The sequence below is a fragment of the Panthera leo genome, chromosome C1 (genome assembly GCF_018350215.1).
Source record: "Panthera leo isolate Ple1 chromosome C1, P.leo_Ple1_pat1.1, whole genome shotgun sequence".
Taxonomy (NCBI): Eukaryota; Metazoa; Chordata; class Mammalia; order Carnivora; family Felidae; genus Panthera; species Panthera leo.
In genome coordinates this window covers 181,782,326-181,800,576 of record NC_056686.1, presented here as the reverse complement: position 1 = coordinate 181,800,576, position 18,251 = coordinate 181,782,326, and the positions used below count along the sequence as shown (strand labels likewise).

The 18,251-nt window shown below is 39.0% G+C and overlaps 1 protein-coding gene across 3 annotated transcripts in view; it reads left to right on the top strand.

Moving 5' to 3' along the window:
- Window positions 1-687: 687 nt before the first annotated feature.
- Window positions 688-18,251, top strand: part of HECW2 (HECT, C2 and WW domain containing E3 ubiquitin protein ligase 2) — a 321,128-nt gene continuing 303,564 nt past the window's right edge. Inside the window, exon 1 of one of the 3 annotated variants that reach the window (XM_042949536.1) lies at window positions 688-766. The gene's annotated coding sequence lies outside the window, so the exon portion shown is untranslated. Of the gene's footprint in view, window positions 767-11,597; window positions 11,675-11,732; window positions 11,785-18,251 lie in introns of those variants that run through there. The other 2 variants (XM_042949537.1, XM_042949535.1) reach the window with 2 other exon arrangements.

Sequence of the window (18,251 nt, the reverse complement as noted above, 5' to 3'; positions counted from 1 at the left end):
GAGGTCATGATCTCATGGCCTGTGAGTTTAAGCCCCGTGTCGGGCTCCGTGCTGACAGCTCAGAGCCTGGAGCCTGCTTCGGATTCTGTGTCTCCCTCTCTCTCTGCCCCTCCCCCACTCTGGCTCTGTCTCTCAAAAATAAACATTAAAAAAAAAGATTAACGAATAGGTATTTAATGGATACAGCGACGACTTGCTCTTTCAATTTTTAAAAGCCTTAAAGGAACAGCAGAGTAGCAATCATGGTGATAAAAATGTGTACAAATATTTGCTTATTGACTAGTATTTTATGGAAAGCTCTTCCATGTTTTCTGTCGTTCAAACCTTACCACTTCCTGTGAGGAGAGATGGTGGGGGATATTATCCCCATTTGACACATTTGTAAAATGAGCCTCAGAGGTTCAGTGATTCACCCAAGGTCCTACAGTGGTTGAGTTTCTCAGACAAGAACTCAGGAGTGTCCAGAATTTCTCTTCCAACCCACCTTTAGTCTCAGCTTAAGGCTCTAGGATACTTCTGCACTTCTGCCACTTTTCCATGCCATTTGGACAATAGTTACTTGCTTTTAGGACTGAAAAATTAAATAGACTCTTTCTTTGCAGACTACCACTTCTCACTGTTGGAAGGACTTGTTTTCTTTGTTCTGAGATATTTTTTCCTACCTTCAAAGTGTGTTTCAGCTCCAAGGAGACTGCCATGGCAGCAGGCTGATTTGGTATGGAGGCAACAGCTGGTTTCCTTGCACGTTACTAAGCTTTTATTTCTGGTAAGTTTTTTTTTTAAATTTTTAAATTTTTTATTTTTTTTTTTCGTTTATTCATTTTTGAGAGACAGAGAAGAGACAGAGCGTGAGTGGGGAGGGGCAGAGAGAGAGGGGGAAACAGAATCCGAGGCAGGCTCCAGGCTCTTACCTGTCAGCACAGAGCCCGACGCGGGGCTCTAACTCATGACCCGTGAGATCACGACCTGAGCCGACATCGACGTTTAACCTACTGAACCACCCAGGCGCCCCTATTTCTGGTAAGTTTTGACGAGCAGCCAGCAAGCTGGCCTCTGTTTCCTCTCATATCACCAGGATTGTCTTTCATGTAAAAATAAAGGTACCTAGGAGAAAAACTTATACAAGCAAAACCAAAAGTGTCAGAACATGTTGGCTTATGATACCTTTGCATAGTTTTACAGATGCAGAGTTTTAAACAAGACAAATCTTTGTTTTTTTTAAAAGAAACCAAAAATCCTGGGATGCCTGGGGGGCTAAGTTGGTTAAGGGTCTGACTTCGGCTCAGGTCCTGATCTCGCGGTCTGTGAGTTCGAGCCTTGCCTCGGGCTCTGTGCTGACAGATCAGAGCCTGGAGCCTGCTTCGGATTCTTTGTCTCCCTCTCTCTCTGCCCTTCCCCCATTTGCACTCTGTCTCTCTCAAAAAATAAATAAATGTTAAAAAAATTTAAAAAAAAAATAAAAAAGAAAAGAAACAAAAATCATGAGTAGGCATGTAGGGGCACTGGCTAAGTTTGTGATTAACTGGCCTTTCAGGTACTACCGTGATAGAAGAGTATTCTAAATTGGAGCCCTAACTTTCCCATAAGTGTAATGTGGGCAAGATTTTTAGAACCCCTTTGCAGTAACCTCTCTGAGGATTGTGGAGGGTGCAGGGTACCTTTTATGCTGTCAAGACAAATCTGGAGCTGCTGGGCTGGCTGGAAAATTAGCCTTTTTATTGCCCTCTCTGTCGTTCAGTGTTTGCCAAATTGTGGTCCGGAACTGCCTGCATTAGGATTTCTTGGGGTGGGGCTTAGGATTCTTAATTAAACAAACTTTCCAAGTATTCATAGATACTTTAAGATTTGACAGCTACTGGCGCCTTTCTCATTTCCCTTATTTGTCTTAATCACAAGTAATTGAGCTACACTAAGGACAAATCACTTTGTGGAAGGGGGTGAGGAGGATGCAGGGGAATGGTCTCAAAAAGGTAGAGAAACAATTGCCATTCTCGACAGTCTCTGTTAGACTCTTGAGTCTTTCTACTGAGCGCTCTTCGGTCACACCTCAGCCTGGTCTGTTGTCTGCCCTGGTTCATGTTGTCCCTGGTTTTACGAGAAGTATTTTCATATTTATAATCATCTGTGCCCTGACTGGTCTGCCTGGCAGTCAAGAGCTCTGCATCTCCCCATCCTTGGCTTCAGTTGAATTATAAACCTTTGGATATAGCTACCTTGTCTCTAGATTGGATGTTTGAGTTCCTCTTGGCTCTATTGCCTTCTATCCAGAGGCTTTCATTCATTCATTTTTTTTTAAAGTTTTTTATTTCAATTCCAATATAGTTAACATACAGCGTTCTGTTAGTTTCAACAGAAATTCAACAATTTCATACATTACTCAGTGCTCATCATGATAAGTGTACTCTTTAATCCCCTTTGCCTATTTCACCCATCCCCCCACCTACCTCTCCTCTGGTAACCATCGGTTGGTTTGATCTCTATAGTTACAAATCAGAGGCTTTCATTCTTCTCCCTTCTCATCTTGGTCCCATATACATATACAGCACATTCTCAAATTCTAAACAGTTTTTCCCGATATACTTTTTTGCTTTTTGTTTTTGTTTATGTCTACCGGAAACTCTCATAGTGTTAAGGTGTTCAGGTTCTTCCACGAAGCTTAATTCACTTTATATGGTAACCGAATTGTTTCCCAGGAGCAGGAGGCTTGTGATATGGAGGGAGGACAGAGAACAGTTTTCCTTCTTCTTCCTAGTATAGGAATGACTTTTTGCCCACTCCTTTTCTTCCACTAGATCCACTCTTGGCTTCTGTATTTGAAGTCAGGTGATGGAGCTCTGAGGTGAATGATGCATCCCACACACAGGAGATGGCTGATGTGTGGGGAGCTCTGGCTTGTTCACTTGTGGCTGCTGCTGCCTTTCACCCAACACCACCACTGATGTAGCCATCAAAGACCCACTGAGTTAGAAGTCAGGACTTCTGGGGTGCCTGGGTGACTCAGCTGGTTAAGCGTCTAACTCTTGGCTTTGGCTCAGGTCATGGTCTCATGGTTCATGGGTTCGAGCCCTGCATTGGGCTCCACGAAGAGCCTGTTTGGGATTCTCTCTCTTTTCTTCTCTCTCTGTCCCTCCCCCACTTGTGCTTTCTATTTCTCTCTCCAAATAAATAAATCTAAAAAAAAAAAAAAAGAAGTCAGGACTTCTAACTAGGTGGATCAATGCTCATTAGTTTATTCACGGAGTGCATTGGCCATTTGGCAGATTAATATGGAGGGTGACTGGCCCCATAGCTCTCAGCTTCTAGTCCAGAAAATTGGATGACATGCTGTCTGAAGATCATTTGCCCTGTAACTTTTTGGAATTTATAATCTCCTTTTCCCATTCAAGCTGGAAGTGAGTCCTAGAAGGGGGTCTAGGCACCAAATAGCAAGGCTAAAGTTTTTCAAGAAATTATTATATACTTTTTGCTTCTCTTTCTGCTTATCATTGGAACAATTCTAGAAGTTGATGGAGATAGGAGGTCTTTTGTGAGGCTGAGCATGCCAGCTTTTAAGATTTATAGGCTTTAGACACATAATCTGGAAAGCAAGTGCCCATGGACATTTCTGATTTTTCTACTTCAGCTCTCTTATGTGATCCTGTGGCCCCTACAGTAGTCCCTTATGCAGGATGCTGCCACAGCTGTCGTAGTTTAGAGTGGCACCGTGCACCAAGGTGAACCAAGAAAACTAATGAACTCAGAAGTGGACAAAGCTAGAGTGTCCGTGAATATTCTAGCAGAGCATCGGAGGGTTCTCATATCAGGTTACTCGCCAACTTATTAAGTGTGTCCTCCATATCCAACATTGGTCATTTAGAAAAAGAGAGTTTGAGTTTTTAGGATGCTGTATGGTTCCTAAGAGCCCACTTTACCTTTCCAGGTTGTTCTAAAGTGCTCCCAGATTATTAGGCCTCTGTCATCCTTTTCTTTCCTCTGTAGCTGTTCTCTGATAAATGTTAAGATAGAAAGCGATCTAATTAAATTCTTCATAGTATAATGATTCCCCTGAAGGTGGTTGGATTTTTTTTAAACAAATAATGCTTGTTGACTCATATCTTTAATTGGTGACATCTGAGGCAATGTATCATAATGAAGTGAGCAATTTCAGACATTCTGAACGGAAGTGAAGGGACAACACAAAAGAGGTCTGTAAGCTCTTTCTGCTTTCTCTGACTTTTGCTGCTTTTGAACTCCTCTCACCTCTGCATTTCCAAAGTGACTGTTAATAGTTTAGGGATGGGTGAGATGGGGGGTGGGTAAGACTAGCCAGGACTATTATGTATACGTTTAGGGTTGACTTTGCCACAGACAGACCTAAAAAACTATATGGTAAGAGGATAAGGCTTTTAATTAATTGTCTTGTAGTTTGCCTTAGCAAATCTCTTTATCTTTCAATACATTATGCAAGGCATTACATCAGACTCACCCAAACTGCCTATGGCATGTAAATGTGATGTGGAACAGTATAAAATTTCTAAACATTGATGTATTTGGACTAGCGTCCTTTCTTATGCATTATGTTGGAAGCAGCCCTTAAGAAATAACAAAGCCAGCATGGTGAGCAGTCTGTATGTCTCACATTGGTGGTAAGGACCAACCACATCTATTTTAGTATGATCCTGATTTTGAGTTTCTGCATTTGGAGTCGTTACCAACTTTCTGAAAGCAACACTGATTTTCACAGACTGGGAAATCTGTTTTCCCTCTTCTGGGAGTGCTGTGAGAAATGAGGCTTGAAGCTTTAAATATGGCTTTTTAGGGGCTAGCTTTTTTAGCAGTTGAAGAAGAGTTATGTCGACAATTTGTTTTCTTCCTAGTCATTTTGTTGTGCGCATTGTGGAGAAGACTAGTTAGTTGAGGAGTTAGCTGCTATGCTCATTTAGTGTTTGCTATTTAAAAATTTCCGCATTTAGATGTGGGGAGCTGTGGGGCAATTGAAATGGGATATGATTTCGGTATATGAGGCTTGTAGCAAGATGCTTTGCCCTCACACACACTGTGGCAAGAAAAGCATGAAAGTGTCGTGTTGGTCTGGTTAACCCTGCCTGGTGTGGTGAAACCATGAGAGGAGGCAGATGAAGCCCATCTTGTTCCCCAGTAGAGACTGGCGGTGGAAATGCTGAGGCTCAGGCAGGCGGTTGTGTTAAGCAGGTTCTTGGGAGCTACTTTTAGTTCTTTGAAAAATTTATATCTCAAAGCCCCAAATCTCCCTCCTGCGTCACAGCAGCTGGCCTACATTCACCAGAATATGCAGCCTCTCATCTGATATTTATGGGTGGTGGAGTGAGGCAGAAGAGAAGAGGATTTAACTATCATTTCAACCCCGGTTTTCATTTCCAAGGCTGAAAAGATTCTTCTGTGGTCCTCAGGTATGTATTATTTAAAGAGGAAAAAAGTAACACATTCCCTCTGATGTTTCACTGGACTCACTGAGTTGAGATCTCAGAGCATGTTGCTGCTAATAATTGATTCCTGTGTATTAATGCTGACATATGAGCGGCCTAGTGTGTGTGGCAGGGAAGAGCTACATAATTTAAGAACAAAGCAGAGTAAAGATTTTTTGCTGCACATGGACAGGAGGTCCTGACATATACTGAAGACTCATTTACAGCCAGACTGAACCTTTCCTGTGGTCAGGCAACACGTCTGGGAAATAGGACTATAAATAGCTGGATATTAAAATTTATACATACTACTTTCCAATTGGCTGATCTCATTTAGTTTAGGACACAAAATTGGGACCTTTTAGCAGTCTCATGTTAACAGTAAAAACAACTGAAATCAGGATTCTGGGAATTGTGTGCAATAGTAAATCAGAGTGCAGTTATATAAAAAAAATACTCAGCCTTTGCTGATAACTGCTATCAAAAATGAGGTTATAAATTATGTACAGTAATCCTTTTTTACAAGGCTAGTATTATATTTTCACCTCAAGCAAAATTTGGTTTCTTGTTCTTGATGCAAAACAAGAATTGGAGGTGTTATAAAGCTTTCATCTTAGGCATTTAATTAAATTCTGCAATCTAGCATTGACCTCATACTGTTTTATAGTGAGGTAAGCTGAGCCAGAAAAAAGTCAGTCTAGTTTAAGGTGACAGTAACAGAGGCACTTGCCTAATTAAACACATTGTTAAAGGAAGATCAAGAATGAAATTACATCTGTATATTCCTTTTCTTGTGCGATGGACAAGAGAACAGATAATTTTGCTGAGATTAAAGAATAGGAGCTTCTCTGTCTTACAACCTTAAAATTGAAGGGGAAAGCAGGAGTATGGAAAGGGAAGTGAAATACAAGGTAAGGGGAAAAAAAAAGGCAAGTTGTCTCTTGGCTGTTGTGATTCAAAATAATTAAAGGACAAAGTTCATCTATGGTGGTTGAGGCTGCTTCAAAATATGAAAGGGGCTCTAGAATGTCCCACATCAATGACAGACATTTGTCTTCCAGCATCATGGCTTTGGAAGTAGATAGAGGTCATCGGTTGCTAATTCCCAACTAACTTGGGGGTCTTTCTTGGTTTCTCGACAAAGGATAAGGTAACTAAAGTTTGGACATATTTGCAATATTATGATTTATTTGTTTACTGGAAGATCAGCTGCCAAATCCCTGGCTTCCAGAAGAGAAAACATACTAGCTAAGCACCTGTCTTAGTCTTCAAACAAACATGGTTAAGATGCAGTTGAAGTTCTATCCAAGGTGAAGAAAGACATAGTAATAAGGCACCTAGTTGGTCTCCATACCACATAAATTATATGCTATGGGCTTGAAAAAAATTACAGCTAAAGAAACTATATGCTATCTAACTGTCTTCAACCCCCAAATATTTTGAATATATTTTCTTAACAAAGTGTTTTGGGAAGCAACATAGACTGAAAGGTTCACTAAACCATGCCAAATTATGCCATACTAATCTCTTCTTCTTCTCCGCCCCCACCCCCCCCCCCCCGCCTTTTGTCCTCTTCCCTTTCCTTCTCCTTATTAGTGTTTTCTAGAAGTAAAATAAAACAAAATATGGAGATATTTCTAGATTGTAGTGAGGTAATTGACAAGATCTGTTGAGATGGCATTGTGGTCAAGATGGAGGTTTGCGCCCCGGATCATATGTTAGGTGCCAGATCCACAGGGTGCTGCCAATGCAGCAGTAGACGAGTGAGAAGTGGCCTCTGTCTGCAAAGAGCTTATAGTGTGTTGAAGGAAAGAGACTATTACAAAACAAAGGGTAGTAAAATATGTTGAGATAATGGTGGTGGGGGTGCAGGATCTTCTGTTGGATCTAATGGATCCTCAAGGTTAGGGAAGATTTGTCCAAGATAATCTTTAAGCTGTGATTTGGAGGCTAATAGCTACATTAACAGTGGGAAATGGTAGAGTATTCCAGTCATAGCCCTTGCATGTACAAGGACTCAGAGGTGAGAAGGACATGGTCTCTTCACAGACCTGAAAACCATTGAATATGGTAAGTGCATCTGTTAAGGTACAAGCTTAGCTGCTGTAACAAAGTCATCCCAAATTATAGTAGCTCAAATAAGACAAATTTATTTCCTCCCATGAAGTTGTCTGGAATTGGTCGACAAGCCAGGTTGGTTAGGCAACTCTATTTCTAAAGGAACTTAGATTCCTTTTATCTTTATCATTCATTTACCAGTGAAAAACTGTTTCAAGCATCTTTCATACAATTAATGAACCACTGGTGTCTAAAGTGATAACTGAAAGTCAGAAAGAAGTCTGCTATTGGAATACATATCAAGGGGAATGGAGCCCAGACTTAAGGTTAGGGATAATTTCTCCATGGAGGTGAGAACTGAAGTAGAAGTTGGCAAGATGCAAGTTAGGAGGTGGGAGAGTTCCAGGCAGAGGGAAGAACATGTGCAGAGAACCCATGGCAAGAGGGAATATCGGAGATTTAAGGAACTAAAAATCACTGGGTATAGTATTAGATAGGGTATAATTTAAGGTGCAGCAACACAGAGACCACAAATTACAATAACTCAAACAAAACAAGTTTACTTTCCTCCCATAGAACAGCAGCTTCTAGAGGATGGATCCCTGAATAGGGTGTTTGCAATGCTAGCAGTAGTGAACTCTTGATTAGGGAACTTTAACTGTGAACTAATTGTCTCATGTTAATTTATATATATACTATATATTATATATTATATATTATATATTATATATTATATATTATATATTATATATTATATATTATATACACACACATATATCACCATCTCACTATATTTTAAGAAGTTTAGGATTTATCCAAAGGCAAATATGAAGCCATTGGAAAGAAAGGAATTAAATTTATAATTTAGAAAGGTGGCTCTCGTTTTAATGCCATGAATGAATGGGTGGGCAAGATGTAAGGCTGGGGGGCCAGTGAGGCTATTGCTGTAATCCAGATGAGAAAGGATATGGTGATAAGGATATGGTGATAAGGGATGGTTATCTGTTAGCCATAATATAGTTAATAGGCAGAACTTCGTGGAGTAAGAGTTTCTCAGAGATGAGCTATTTTAATCTATTGCTATCCAGGGCTGAAATTCATAAAATTATATGCATTCCAAGAATTTTGAATGTCCACAAATTTATTTTGATGAGGGGTTGAAAAATCAAGTATTCACTGTGGCCTAAGAATAGGAAAACGAAATAAATAAAGCAGACCTATTGTAATGTTGGGAGGTTATGGAGAACTGGATAGTACATGCTGTCTCCAAAGGGGTCAGATATCTTCAGTTCCAGCCAAGTGTTGTCATTTATAAATAAAAATTCATTGTTGCCAGATCTAATTTTTTTCCCCTTTTATCTTGGGTTGTTATATGAAATCTTCTGATTTTTAAAAAATGTTTTATTTATTTTTGAGAGAGCACAAGCAGGGGAGGGACAGAGAGAGGGGGACAGAGGATCTGAAGTGGGCTCTGTGCTGACAGCAGCGAGTCCAGTGTGGGGCTTGAACTCACAAACCGCGAGATCATGACCTGAACTGAAGTCAGATGCTCAACCGACTGAGTCACCCAGGTGCCCCTGAAATCTTCTGATTTTGAATGTTGACATCTAAGTAAAAATTAAGCAAACATACGAAGTACTGTGTAGACCAACATTGTAAGGACCAAGCAAAACAGGTCTGTAAATGAGATTTGATTTGCACAGATTCATGTGTGCTTACGTCTTAATAACTGTATTAGTTTGGGTAGGCTGCTGTAACAAAGAAACCCGGTGGCCAAGAGAACAGAGATGTTTATTTCTTATGTGACAGTTCCAATGTGAATGGACCAGGTGGCTGGACATTGTTGCTCTTCGTAATCTTTCAGGTACTTCCCAAGTTGTTGTGGCACCATCCCCAAGTAGAGTGTTCATCTTCATGGTTAAAGTTGGATCATTACATCTGAATTCCAGTCCTCAGAGAAAGAGAAAGAGAACACAGATGAAGTATCTATCCATATATTCATAAAAACTCTTACTGTTTTTTTTTTTTAATTTTTTCTGGCATACTTCCTTATTAATTTTTATCCTTATAGACTTTTGAGCCTGGCATGATGGATTATTAGTCCTATTTAACAGATAGAAAAATGAGGTGTAACTAAGTTGTAACTTACCCAGGATCACAAAGAGAATTAGTGGCAGGACTAGAATCTACCTTGACTCCCTTTTAATAATAAAATGTCTTTGAAATGCATATGTAATACATATTTAAATAACAGTTTATTTGAATTCCTGTTATTAAAGTTCAGTCACTTACTGAAGCATGAAAACAGATGGCAATGTATATTTTTCCTCCTGGATACATTATCATATCCCTCTTCCGAAGTATCATTCTTGTTGGCCCTTGACATCACATGGAGAATCCACAAAAGCCAACGGCCCTTCAAATATTTTGTAAGATGATTTTGCTCTGGTAGTACCAGAATATTCTTTTGTCTTAAATGTTACAGTTTAATTGTGTGCAGGAACATTGATTCCTTATAGCATGGTGTTTACATGTGGCTAGAGCTCTCAGCCTCATTCAATTTCTGTTTCTGAGAAAACTATTAGAGAGTGTCATGGCCAGAATTGCTGTCATTAGTCAAGTCACTTTTCTAGGTCTGGGTAACCACAACTGTGCACAGATAAGTGAAATTTCATTTGACAGTTTTGGGGGCATTTCACTAATACAGATCAGACAAAGCCACAGAATTTCCAGATACTTTCCAGATACTGTCTTTTGTTTTTACTCAGCCCTTTGAATGAAACATTTAAATAGTGGATTTGGAGTTCTAGAAAATGAAACATTGTAAGGATGTGGAATTCTCCTCTGGCTTTTATTAGAAAAAGGAAAAGAAGGCTTGACCATTTAATTGTGGCTGCTCTGATGAAGAATGGGCAGAACAATGAAGCAGTGATGTGTTGACAATGCCTTGGATATACACAATAGAAAAGCCTTCTGTTTTGTTTTGTTTTGTTTTGCTTTTTGAAGGAGCGTCATGTTCTGGTTGGTGGAGCCCAGGATTATAATGCCCATATACCAGGATTCTAGTTGCAGTGTTTCTGCCACTGATTCTCAGCATTGACTTTGGAAATAGCTTTCGGTTGCTTCAGGCAACAGATAATTTTTAAATGAGTGAGGGTGAGTGTGTTCTACCCCCCACATAGAGAACAGGATGGTGATATTGTTGCTTTTATGTAATTTAATTTATGTAATTAAAAAAATAATACATTTGACTTGTTTTCCGTTAGTCAGTTTCCAGTAATGTAGGCACCAGTGTTAATATTTAATTAATTGTTGGATAATGCATCACATACTTCTGCAGTTGAATCATTTAAAGAAATATATTTAAAAGTCTATGTCATATTTATTGAGGGAAGAATTTGGCATATTATATAATGGCCCAAATGATCTGGAAATATAGGTGGATATAAAGATAGCACCACCAGTACAGTCGCTGTTACCTTCATCACCAATATTAGGCTGTTGTGAAGGTTAAATGAAATGATGTTCTCCTTTTTGTTTGAACCCTTTTCAGTATATTCCAGTATATTCCTATGCCACATAGCCATTGGGTAAGGATATGAGAAACATTAAGGAATGCATGGGAAGCTTGTCCCAAGCTGAAAACACATACTTTCTTTGATGTATCCTAAAACCATACTGTTTTATGTTTTAGCTAGCTTCTTCCTGTTTATGGTGTATTTTTTCTGACTTTATAAATAATTCTGTCTTATATATGGTATAATTATGACTCATATTTCCTCTTATGAGAACTGAACATTAATCTTTTTTAATTTTAATATTTATTAATTTTTGAGAAGCAGAGACACAGAGCGCCAGCAGGGGAAGGGGGCAGAGAGAGAGAGGGAGACAAAGAATCTGAAGCAGGCTCCAGCCTCCGAGCTGTCGGCACCGAATCTGATGAGATCACAAACTGTGAGATTGTGACCTGAGCTGAAGTCGGACGCTTAACCAACTGAGACTCCCAGGCGCCCCAAGCATTAATCTTAACTAGACAGGATTCCCTCAGACCTACCTGTCTCATGTTAACTGTTCTGCTTATCCATGAGGCATTGATGCACATTCATCTTTTGAAGTTACAGTTGAACAACTGTTTTGAGTATTGTATTACAAATGGATCTGGTTCTGCACAACCAGTAGACTCATCTGTTTTGGTAACTATGTCTAAACTCCAGTAATTAGGAGTAATTTCTTACTGGGTTATAATAATGAAAGCAAGTTTCAGACTTCATTCCACTGCATATAAAGATGTTTATTAGAGAAGGTACGAAATAACCCTATATAACCTGTTCTTTGAGCTCTGTGAATTCTCAACAGTCTTTCAGGTGCTCTCTAGGTGCACATTACAGGTGCCAGGTTTAATGCCATATTCTAAATGCTCACTCGGTTTTTACTTTTTGACAATCATTTGAGATTTATAGACAAATTGCGAAGATAATACAACGTTTTCATATACTTCTTACTTGATTTCTGCTCCTGTTAACTTTCTACATTACCATGATTTATCAAAACTAAGAAATCAATATTATTATTATCAGTATTAACTATACTCCAGACTTTTTTCCATTAATATCCTTTTTCAGTTCTAGAATCCAATCTAGAATATCACATTGCATTTAGTCATTAGACTTTTGTACCAGGTTCATGAAAAAGATCAGTTTATACATCTTAAACACCACTAATTTTAACCAATGAATATTTGTCTCTAGTATCTACAACACCTGTGATCAAAACCACCAGTATCAGTTGGAAAGAGATAGCCAGCTGCCTCTGGGAGTGTGGTTCTTTTGAGTAAATATCAGCTGACCACCAGTATAGTGTGTAGTTCCAGTTAGGGTAGGAGACAAAAACTAACACACACATGCATTTCATATTGCTCTGCTATGGTATTTGAAAATAAATTCCAGGTAATCTAACACTTGGGCTATATTGAAGTTCTGTTTAAGTTAAGTGTATGCTATAGATTATTGATGAAAGGAGATCCTTAGTCCTTTTTAAAAATTTATAACATTTTCTACCCTAATTATAAAAAAATAGTACTTTTATTCACTTGTCAGACATACAGAAAAAATATAGAAAAGCATACAAAGTAAACATTCACATAATTCCTGTCATACTGATTTTCTTGGCTTAAATGTTAATTTTCCCCTTAAATCTAATTACCTCTGTGACCTCCAGAAACAAAGAAATACTTTAGTCTGAATCTGTATCCATCTTTCTCTGACTTAGTGTTTCAGAGAAGCTTTAGCCTTTTTGCCATCAGGAGTGGACTGGACTCAAGAATTGAGGGGCAAGGAGACGAAGTGTTTCCTAGCATAAATTACTACTTTTAAGTAGAGTTCATTATGGAATTTTACACTTCTGTGTTTTCAAGAAGTATAAAGATGTGCAAATGTTCCTCAGAACATAAACTAACATGCTAATGTCATAGCTGAATAAAAGCTGCCAATGCTCTTTTCTGTTTATTTTGAATTATTATCATTATTTTTTTGTACAGTTGTTGAGTTACTGATACGGAATTGTGGGAGAAATTGATGACAGTGGCTTTGCATGTCTGTTTTACTGATAAACCTGCGAAGGTAGAATAGGGTACGGGGGAAAGTCAGGTTCACACAATGGGGGCATTTCGTCTTGACTCCACACCACCTTCTCAAGTTTAAGATTGGGCATGGATATGTCATGTAGCCTCTCCCTGCCTTGTTTCCTCACCTGTAGCACAGGGATGGTGATGAATGCCTCAGAGGTCCAAAGGTTACATTAACTCAGATGACGTGTGTAAAACACTGAAATACATGGTAGCTATTATTAATATTCAACGTATTTCCTTTTTTTTTCCTTTTTAATTTATAAATTGAATCAGTTCCAGTCATGAGGCAGGCACATGTTGAGTTTTCCTCTGTGTGTTAAGATCTGGACATGGTGTTAGGGACATCGAGAAGTGACATGTCTGGGTTCTCAGGCACTGCACAGAGTAGTAGTGGAGACAGATGCCAACACCATGGGACGCGGTGGGACAGGCATTGTGGGAAGACTGGTGAGGAGTGAGCCACCCAGGCCTGTCTGGGAGAGGCAGAGATACAGGGAGGACACCCAGGCAGACAAGAAGGCAGTAGGCACTGAGCTAAGGCTGGGTTTTAAGTTATTGGGCAAGGGTGGTGCATGGCACAGAGGAATTAAGGATCCTACGGCTAATTTTCTCCCTACAGCCTCTTACCGTGAACTCTTTAAAGGAGTTCTCTGCAGTCATGCACAGAAGCCTTTTGTAAAGCAAGCTACCACCACATGGGTCTTATAAATTTGGTTTCAGTATCCCCTGTCCCATCTAGGTGCCTCTGTGTATTTTTTAAACATTACACTTAATTTTTTTTTTCATATATTTTTGGATTATAAAAGGCCTATAACAACATTACAGAAAATTTTGAAAATAAAGAAGAGGGAAAAAAAAGTCCACAATTTGCTAGCTGTGTTAATACAGTGGATTTCATTCTTTGTTCATCTTATCCTGAATATATATAAAAATTATCTTCCTCCATTTCCTTTGTTATAGGGATAAAATTTGATTGACACAAACTTTAGAGGAAGTCTAAATTGTAAGCCTCATGCTCTGTATGTGGTGTTAAAGGAAAAAGGGTTACAGTAAGGATGGGTTACCCCACAGGATTCCCTGGGTGATGCTTTGAGGCAGAATTATGGGAAATTATGTGCCCCAGGCCTTTTTTTTTTTTTTTTAAAGCAATAGCTGCCTCCCCTAGTTACTGGTGATCTTGAAATTGTGGGGAGGTGTGGCTGGGGTGGTTCACAGTGTTCATTACTTAGGACAGAACAGTTTTCACAGATTTTTACCTTATATGCTTCTACTATTGATTACGTAATATTTTCTTTTCTTTTTCTTTTTTTTTTGAGACTGAGAGAAAGTGCGAATGCAAGTGGGGGAGGAGCAGAGGGAGAGAGACAGAGAGACAGAGAGAGGGAGAGAAAGAGAGAATCTTAAGCAAGTTCCACGCCCAGCGCAAAGCCCATCTTGGGGCTTGAACTCTCGAAACTGTGAGATCATGACCTGAATCGAAATCAAGACTCAGTTTCTTAACTGACTGAGCCACTCAGGCGCTACTTGATTACCTGATATTTTCTATTTACTTACTTTTTATTTAACTGAAGGAAATTTATTTTAAAAGGTAGCTCTATACTATTATTACATGATTAAGAGAAGGTCACTCTAGCATTCATTACAATGAAAACAAATGAAAACAACATAATTAACTTCTAGGTGGATATGGATACTTGCCAGAGGCCCTAAACCAAATTTCTGCTCTTTGTTAAAATGGGAGATGAGCAGGTGTTGAAGATTTGTTGGTGGGATCCTATCATTAAACAGAGACTATTTCATTAGAACTATTGGAATAAGATTTTTATATTGTATGTGTGTAATTTACTTTGGAAGCGCTTCAACATAAACAGCATGATTCTTGGCTAATTTTCTCCTTACAGGCTGGTATCATTTCAGGCACCTTAATAAGGAATTAACACCTTCGGTATTGGATACTTAGAACTTCAAATATTGTTTTTCTGTTAATTTTTTAATTTTTTTAGAGAGAGAGCATGCGAGTTGGAAGAGAGGAGCAAAGGGGGGGGAGGGAGGGTGAGATAGAGAGAGAGAGAGAGAGAGAGAGAGAGAGAGAGAGAGAGAATCTTAAGCAGGGTCCATGCTCATCATGGAGCCAACTCCCACAACCCCTGAGAGTTGATCTGAGCTAAAATCAAGAGTTGGATGCCTAAGCGACCGAGCCACTAAGGTGCCCCAGAACTTCAAATATTGTTATAGAAATATATGCCAGAGGATTTACTTAGCTTAAAGGATGTTAGGAACAATTTTTTATCTGTGACATGATTGCGAATTGTGTGAATGAACTGTGGGAAGCCCAGGAGGGCTCATTCTGCCATCTAGGTTTTCTGGTGTCTCTCTGGGAGTGTCTTTCATCTTAGGTGGTAATAGGAAGTGCCTTAAGAAAGTGGGACTTCCTTGAGCTACAAAACAGGTTTGGTGCCTGCTTGCTAAAGTACTTTTGGCTGAATTTAGTTTATGACTTGATTTCATAATGTACTACCCCGTAGCGAGGTATATGAGGAATGAGATATATGGCTTATACCTAGCTTGACAGGTCCTTCCTAAATGATGTAGACCCTTCCTGAACAGGTCAGCTTGCAGTATCTTTCTTCCTCTGATTCAGTGTGATTGAATGCCTTGTCTATGACCAATCAACACGTCCTGAATTTTTGGACAATATAGCCCAAGGGAAATCTTTGTTTGCATAACTCTGGCTTGTTTTCTAGCAGTCTTGGGTAGATCAGTATTTTTCAAATTATCTGTGGAGAAGGTCAGGTTTTTTTTTTTTTTAATTTTAATTTCCAATGCATTATGGACTGGTACTCTGAATTACTAGAAAAATAAAATAGTGACTGTGCATACAAAATAGAAGTGTAGACTTTTTAAAATTAGGTTTAACAGATAACATGACATTTCAATAAATAACAAACCTAACATAGGAAAGAAGAGAAAAACTGTGACAATGATAATTATGAAAATTACACAGATTTCTTGAAAATGTGTATATGTGTAGGCAGTTACTTTAGAGAATTGTTATTGCATTCATACCTTTCTTGACCTGCAGTTGTAACTAAACAAGTAGTTATAAGTGAAGTAGTGATCTCCATATGCACACTTTGAATATAAACTGTGTGTATATCAGTATTTATAGTTTCTAATTCTCCAAATGGGCTTGCTTCTTGCTTGTGGATGTATCCAATATAGGTTGAACTGCTGACATGCTACTCACAATGCATGTCTACCCAAAATGTTTAAGGTTTTGTTTTAATAACACTCACAGCAAAGAAGCCAGGCTCACAGAAGATATGTTTACAAGAATGGAAAAAGTATTTTTATAAATCAGTTTCTGCAAGCTCAGGATATTCATTTCAAACTTTTATCCAAAGTAAAGCAAGTAAGGCTACTATTTTCACATTAATCTTCTGTCCTTTGTCAGTAATCAATTTCAACAATTTTGTAGTAAATCACTTGCTTCTTGAAGAAAGATGGACACCTATTCAATGTTATTCATGACTAAAATACATACACATTTTTTTAGGCTTAAGGAATAAGGGTCTAAAGAATAAGGGTTACTTAAAGAATAACAGTGGAGTAGATTGTCTTATGGCTTTTTGTTTTCTTTGTCTGAAATAGTGTATGAGTAGTATATTAAAAAGTAAAACCAGCTGAAGAGTTAAGTCTTTTTTACATAGATAACAGAGGTAAAATATTGAAGGAAAGTTATAAAATGGTGACCCCCAAACTTGATTTATTTGGTCCACTATAGTTTTTAAAAAATTGGTGTGTCATATGAAAAAAAATCTAGTTTTCTAGTATATCTTTATTAAAAAAAATTTTTTTTAACGTTTATTTATTTTTGAGACAGAGAGACAGAGCATGAATGGGGAGGGTCAGAGAGAGAGGGAGACAAAGAATCTGAAACAGGCTCCAGGCTCCGAGCTGTCAGCACAGAGCCTGGGGTGGGGCTCGAACTCACGGACTGCGAGATCATGACCTGAGCCAAAGTCGGACACTTACCCAACAGAGCCACCCAGGCACCCCTCTCTATATCTTTAAAAAACCCTAATATTTGGCCCCTTGTGGGGCCTGCATCTCTAGGTGACCTCAGTCAGTGCAAGGTCTCCACAGTCCCCACCTTTCACACAGGGTGCATATAGCTGCTTCATTAATTTTCCTTACCTGCCCACCCACTGTGGACATTGGAGTTTGTCACCTCCGGTCCAGAGTAATGTCTGAGTGTCTAGGGAGCAGGCTGTGTTGAGGGTCACCATCTAAAAGAGAATCCATCAGGTTGTGGCACTAGTGATGTCATACTCCTGTTGCCTTGATTCTCAGAGCTTGCTCTGAATGGTTGCTGTTCTCTTTACCCTGTCTTCTACCTAACTCTGCCCCTGCTTTCCTATTAGCCTTTCTAGAAACCTCTACCTATCAACCTCTATCTGCTTGCCTCTTATGGCTCTGTCCTTTGGATTACACATTTTTTTCTCATGTAGTGCTAACCTTACAATACCTCTGGTTTTGCCTTTGTATATCCCTTATTCTGGAATATTCTTGATAGCACTGTTTGTTTCCTTAATTGCACTTACCATAGTTTGTAAACATACACTTATTTATATGCTTACTTATTTAATCCAAAACTATGCTCTATGATGGACCATCTCTGCTTTGTTCACCACTGAATTATTTTTTTTTTAATTTTTAAAAATATTTATTTGTTTCTTACACACACACACACACACACACACACACACACACACACATACACACACAGAATGTGAGTGGGACAGGTGCAGAGACAGAGGGACACACAGAATCTCAAGCAGGCTCCAGGCTCTGAGCTGTTAGCACAGATCCTAACATGGGGCTTGAACTCATGGACTGTGAGATCATGACCCGAGCTGAAGTCGGACACTTAACCGACTGAGCCACCCAGGTGCCCCATGTTCTCCACTGAATTCTTAACCCCTACTACTATGTGTGGCATACCTAGGACATTGTCATAGTTGATGGCTGGATGAAATGAAGGTGTTGGCGCAGTAGGCTTGAGGGTGGGTGGTGGAATTGATTTGCACCCATGCAGTGTGCAGTCACCAGTGAATCCTAATTTAGAGCTATTTGAATTATTT